The following is a 6,000-nucleotide window of genomic DNA, read 5'->3' on the forward strand; positions in this document are numbered from 1 at the left end:
TTGAGCAGAGTCTACAAAACCAATTGCTAGATTCATTCCTCTGAGTTGTTTTTATAGGCAACACCCATTAATTCAACAAATGATGGAGGGCCCATTGTGGGAGGGGCACTGTGAGGGGTACAAAGATGAATAAGACAGACAGTGAAGTCGTCGGCAGTTCATGGCCTAGGTAGGGAAGCAGAACGGCTTGCTAATCCCATCCCTGACTGAACACGGTACACACATCATCTCATATAATTCACACCTTCTAGTCTCTCTAACTCCGCCCCTTAGTCAGTGGCAGGGCTCATAATCAAACCCAATTCTGATGAACTGCAGAGCAGATACATCCCTGAGCACCAGGCCAGGCAAAGTATCATGTTATCATGGTGACTCCTGCTAACACACAGCAGGCATCACTAATCGATCAGGATACTCTCCCTCCCCAGCTTATGAACATAGCCTCACAATCCTCCCACCAACGCAGCACCTTTGACAACCCCAATGTGACAAGGACCAGACCTTGGGGTGTCACTTATACCTGCTTTTCTTGAGTCACAGGGGTATCTTTGAAACCCGTGTCCCTCTTTATTTGAAAACATCCTTGGGAAGAGCTGCAAGCTGTCACTAGCCATTTACCTCTCGCTGGGAATGGAGAATGGGAGAGTAAATTTGGAGGCAGGAGCGGAGCAGAAAGCTCACAATCAATGCAGGTCTGGGGCCCTAAGGAAAAAAGGGGACGACGCTGCAGGAGACCCGCTTATATCACTGTTTTGCCTCGAACAGAACCAGTGCTGGCCATAAAAGGTAAGCTGATACAGTCAACCTCCTGGACATTAGGGACAACTGCAAGAAATCCGGAGATCACCAGTGGGAATCTCAGCTCACACTCTGTGCCTAGAGTCTGTGATGTTCCAAGCTCAACTCCTGGTCTGAGCCAAACCCCCGAGCCGGTCTCAAATACGAGGACTTACCAACGTGCTTTATTTGGGCCCTACACAACCATCGTCTTCCATTGTTAATGTCGGTGGCAGCGACCAGATCCCATCTGTGTGTAATCTGTACTTGGCTGAGCAAGCGGCTGCTTCCTGCCTCTGAGTCACAGCGCGCTCTGTTCCCAGGAAGAGAGGCTGCAGTGGGGGTTGCTGCCGCCAGTCAGGGCACTTGTTCGGTCACTACTGGTCAAGAGGACGGGCGTCTGCTCAGCGTGGGGCTCAGCAGTCCTTGTTTCATTGTGGATGTAAAAGGGACATACTTTCAAAAAATGATTACGTTCAAGAAGTCTCGAGCTCTTACATGACTTCACCTTAAGTGTGGTTTGCTATATTGTGCAGGCTTCTAACTCATAGGATTTCTAGCCAGCCCTACCTTAGAGTAGCAATTCAACCCTGTTTTCACTGACACTAAAACTGAAGCGCAAAGAGGGACCCACCCAGAGAGATACACGACTTCCAGAGAGAGAAGAAGCCCTCTCTGTCTACTGGGCTCTGCCATGGTTTTCTAACCATGAACACACACACACACATACACACACACACACACACACTCACTCACCACCCCTGACCCAATGGACCAACCTCTCGGGACACTGGGGAAGTAGAACTCTCTTTAGTGTCTCCACCGTCCTTGGCCCTCTGCTCTCCAATCCTGACTTCTCAGCAACCTCATCTCCACCACGGTCAAGTTCTCACTCAGGGCACCTCCTTCTGGTTAAGAAAAGAAGTAACTTGATGAGCTTCACGTAATATGCCATGGTTATGTGTAATTTAAACAGAAGTCAGGTAGAGTTATTTATACACACACACACACACACACACACACACACACACACGCACACACACGCACACACACACTATCCCCACCAGACAGCCTTGGTCTACAAGTTAAACTATCCTCCCATGCAATGATGTGGTCTCTCTCTCTCTCACACTCACACACACACACACTCATACACACACAAATATCCTACCTAATTGCTGTGGAAACCTTTCTAAAATAGTGGACCTCCAATAATCCACAAGTGCACAAAATAAATAAGGACACTGGCAACAATTGCCAGAAACCTTTTTGTCGCTATGGAAATCAGGTACAGGAGCGGTCACCTTGAGGAACGGTCACTGGAGAAGCCCATGAGCCTCTCAGGACAGACCCTGAGCTCTGTGGGGCTTTAGCTCAGTCAGTCCCATCCCATCCCCTCCCCCAGGGCCACAGCAGCCTGGAACAGAACAGCCCCCCAGCTGTGACAGCAGTGACAGCCATCAACCTAGCAGCCACTGGAGCTGTCCCCAGAGCCCTGTGGCTATCTGGCCTGTCAGGTAGCATCGGGAACAGCTCTCTTCTTAAAGTTCTTGTGATATAACCTCCCTCAGAGCTCCCTGTTCGAACAACCCTCTTCCTCGGGCATTTGTAAACGAGCGGACAGAAAACAACGCGTGCCAGTTGTTTGAAATGGCAGCTGCCTGAGATAGTAATACACTTGGGACTGCGAGCCCGGGAAGGAGGTGTCTCAGGGGCCTGAGAGAGCTCTGCATATTCCCGGGAAGCCAGGAGGCAGCGGCCTTTGCAGGGCTGGGCACTGGCCCAGGGAAGACTGGAAGGGCCCCGATCGCCTCTCGCTGGCTGGCTTCGCGCTCTGCGGAAGCCCACAGTGGAGGCTGGGGCAGAGCCGTAAACCGCCCGCCAAAGCGCTGGAAGCATGTCCCCACACATGCGCGCGCGCTCACGCACACGCGCATGCACAGTGTCCCCCAGCAACGACTCTTTCATGCATTTAAAGGGATCTATGTCCAATAATGAGCTGTCCATCGAACTGGCCAAGCAGAGACTTCAGTGGCCACACGATAAAAAATACAGGTTACACAAAATTCCTCCCCAAAGGCCACTAAGCGAATAACAGCAACAATCACAAACCCTGGGGCGGGGGGGTATGATTTCCAGAATTGCCCCATTCTGTGATCAAAGATTCCCAATTTCCACCAAAGCCTTTACAAGACATGCGAAGAAAGAGGAAAGTATGTTTTGTACACGGTGGGGGAAATAGTCGCTAGAAGAAACCTAATCAAAGATTTCTTTTGAACTTATTAAAAGATTTTTAAAAGAGCCGTAAGAAATAGGTTCAAAAAATAAAGAGAAACTATTAAAAATTAAAGGAAGATATGATAATAAAAAAAAGTTTCAACAAATAGAGGTTATCAGTAACGTGATATTTAAGAAAGAAGACCTCCTATAAATAGCCTAGCCCTCCACGTTAGGAAGCTAGGAAGAGAAGAGCAGTCGAAATGCAAAGCCAGCAGAAGGAAGGAAATTGTGAAGCTTAGAGTGGAAATAACAGCCGCGGTGTTATCTCTGGGACAGTGAGCCCATGCGAGGAGATAGCCATCCTCACCGGCCGCGTGTCAGGGCATCGATAGCGTGTTTCTGAGCCAAGAGTTTGAGGGGTTAGGTTTCCACAGGGTATCACTGTTGCAAAGGCACTTGGGCAAGTGGTGGGGCAGCAGGTAATATGAGATACACACCTATGCTGTGCACTTCCTGTCCCCAGAAACAAGGTCCAAACTCCAGGCTTCGATAGCTCTAGGAAGGTCACGCCTCAGATTGTCCTCCCTGTGTCTTCTCAGTGACTTTGGGTCATTATAAGGGATGCTTTCCCATCTGCTGGAAAAATATCCAGCCAATGGCTGGCTCAGCAGCAACAAGGAGAGAAAAGACCCTAGACAGTGAGAGTCCTGGACCTGCAGGGACTTTCAGCTAACGTTGAAAAGGATCTCAGGGACGCACGGGAAGGGGGAGGCCCGCGGCTGGCAGCGTCTCCAGTTCTGTACGCTCAATGAGGAGCCCACGCTCCAACAGTCCATTCTCCACACTCAGTCCCTGGGAGCACAACCCCACATCTCCCTGAACCAAGAGTAGACAAGAATTTGTATCATCCACTGCCCAGGAACAAGACCTAGTATGGCGTATGAACTGCTGGAAACACCAAGCTGAAATAGACGGAGAGGTAACATCTCCCACGTGTTCAATATTAACCAACACGATGACAGGGTAGCCAAGAACGTGAATACAATCTCAGGCTCCACGGACAGAGCACCTCCCTCTGGCCTGGGTCAGCCAGGGCCCGCAGAACTGATTGCCACTTCAGTCTAAGTACTGCCATGTGAAGAGGGGACGCAAACAAATGACAAGACGACGTCAGGTACTCGAGGGAGATTGAGCCACACGGGCGTTGTCAAAAGGATAATGTGGGAAGGTCATGGTGAATTTAAGGACACGTAGGAGATAGAGCGAGAGAAGAGAAATATTGGCCTGGGGAAGGCAGAAATAGAAACGAGACTGTATTCTGAGACTCTCAAGAGCTATCTCCTGGGAAGAAGCTTAGAGGCTATCTAGAATGACTGATTACAAAACACTGTACCAGAATGACAGTCACCCAGGGGAAGGAGGCCGATTTCATCTCCACGATGAGCTCCTCTACCCAGAAATAGCCTCGTCTTTTGGTATAATTTAGTCTCAACATTACTTAAAGGCCCCCGTGTAGGTAAGAAACCAAAGTTTGCATTTCCGGTGGGTTGCAGCTTCAGAAAGAGCCCTGTGAAATCACTGATAACAAACCCAGGGGAAAAAAAATAGGAGAGAGTAGAGAGAAAAACTCCCTAGGAATGTCACTTTTTATAAACCATCCATTTTCTAATGATAAAAAAGAACAACCCCGCAAAGACGTCTATTAAATGTTTTTGTCATTAGATTCAAGAAGTCAGATGTGGGGATTCAACATAAAATCCTTTTTCAAAAGGAGGGGTCAATGGGTACAGAGCCGGACCCTGGCAGAGGATCTTGGGAAACAGACCTTGCATGAAATGGGAGGGGAAGGGGGTTACTCTAATGCTCCTCTCTCCTGAGATGTCCAGGCGTCCAGGGACCCGGGCTCAGAGTTGTGGCTTTGCCACTTATCAGCCACACGATTAGGTCCCTGAACCTTCGTGACTTCTCTCTCTCCATCTGACACTTAAGAAATCTGCACCAGATGATTGCTAAGGAATTTGCTAGCTCTGGATGGTGGGCTTCAGAGAGTTACCCAATAAAGGCCTAACTCCACACAGTTTTCTGCCTTCATTTAACTATTAAACGGGGCCGCCGAGAGAGACAACTGCCTTTACCATCCATCATCAAAATATTTTCGGAGAGCAGATAAACCAGGATAAAAAAAAAAAACAAAAAAAAAAAAAAACAAAAAAAAAAACCATGAAAATGCTGACACACATATTGAAAACTGATGTTACCCAAAAAGGGAGTAAGACCAGTCAGCCAGCTAATGACACCAACCTGAAACTGCAAAGGTAACCAAATCCTTTCACAGAATAACTTCTTTTGAAGCTATATGTGATTCATAGCACATTTCATTACCCGCGCAGGGATGAAAGAAATGCCTCTGAATATTTCAAGACGCTGTTTAAATATTAAGCACCTCCTACAGGCAGTGGAAGTGATATATTTATCCGGTGTCATTCTTGCTCCAGGTACCAGCTGCGTCTGTCCACGCTCCGCAAACACGAGGGCCATGACCTCCTAACAGAGGAGGATCAGAGCGCACACCTCCCTCTCATTTGGTCCAGCCTGGATCCAGGTGGACGCAGGCTGTGGATGGCTGGGGGACGACCTGACCTGACAAGACCTCGGACCTGATGCTTCCAAATCTGTGCAGACCGGAATGGCGGAGCCGAGGATAGGCTCCGCCCTCTTATTTTCTCTATTTAAGCTCAAAATCTTACTCATTTTCCTTTTCTCAAATTTTTTTTTTTGTATTTTTCTGAAGCTGGAAACGGGGAGGCAGTCAGACAGACTCCCGCATGCGCCCGACCGGGATCCACCCGGCATGCCCACCAGGGGCGATGCTCTGCCCATCTGGGGCATCGCTCTGTTGCAACCAGAGCCATTCTAGCGCCTGAGGCAGAGGCCATGGAGCCATCCTCAGCGCCCGGGCCAACTTTGCTCCAATGGAGCCTTGGCTGTGGGAGAAGAAGAGAG

Source organism: Saccopteryx leptura, chromosome 7, assembly GCF_036850995.1.
Source record: "Saccopteryx leptura isolate mSacLep1 chromosome 7, mSacLep1_pri_phased_curated, whole genome shotgun sequence".
Classification (NCBI taxonomy): domain Eukaryota; kingdom Metazoa; phylum Chordata; class Mammalia; order Chiroptera; family Emballonuridae; genus Saccopteryx; species Saccopteryx leptura.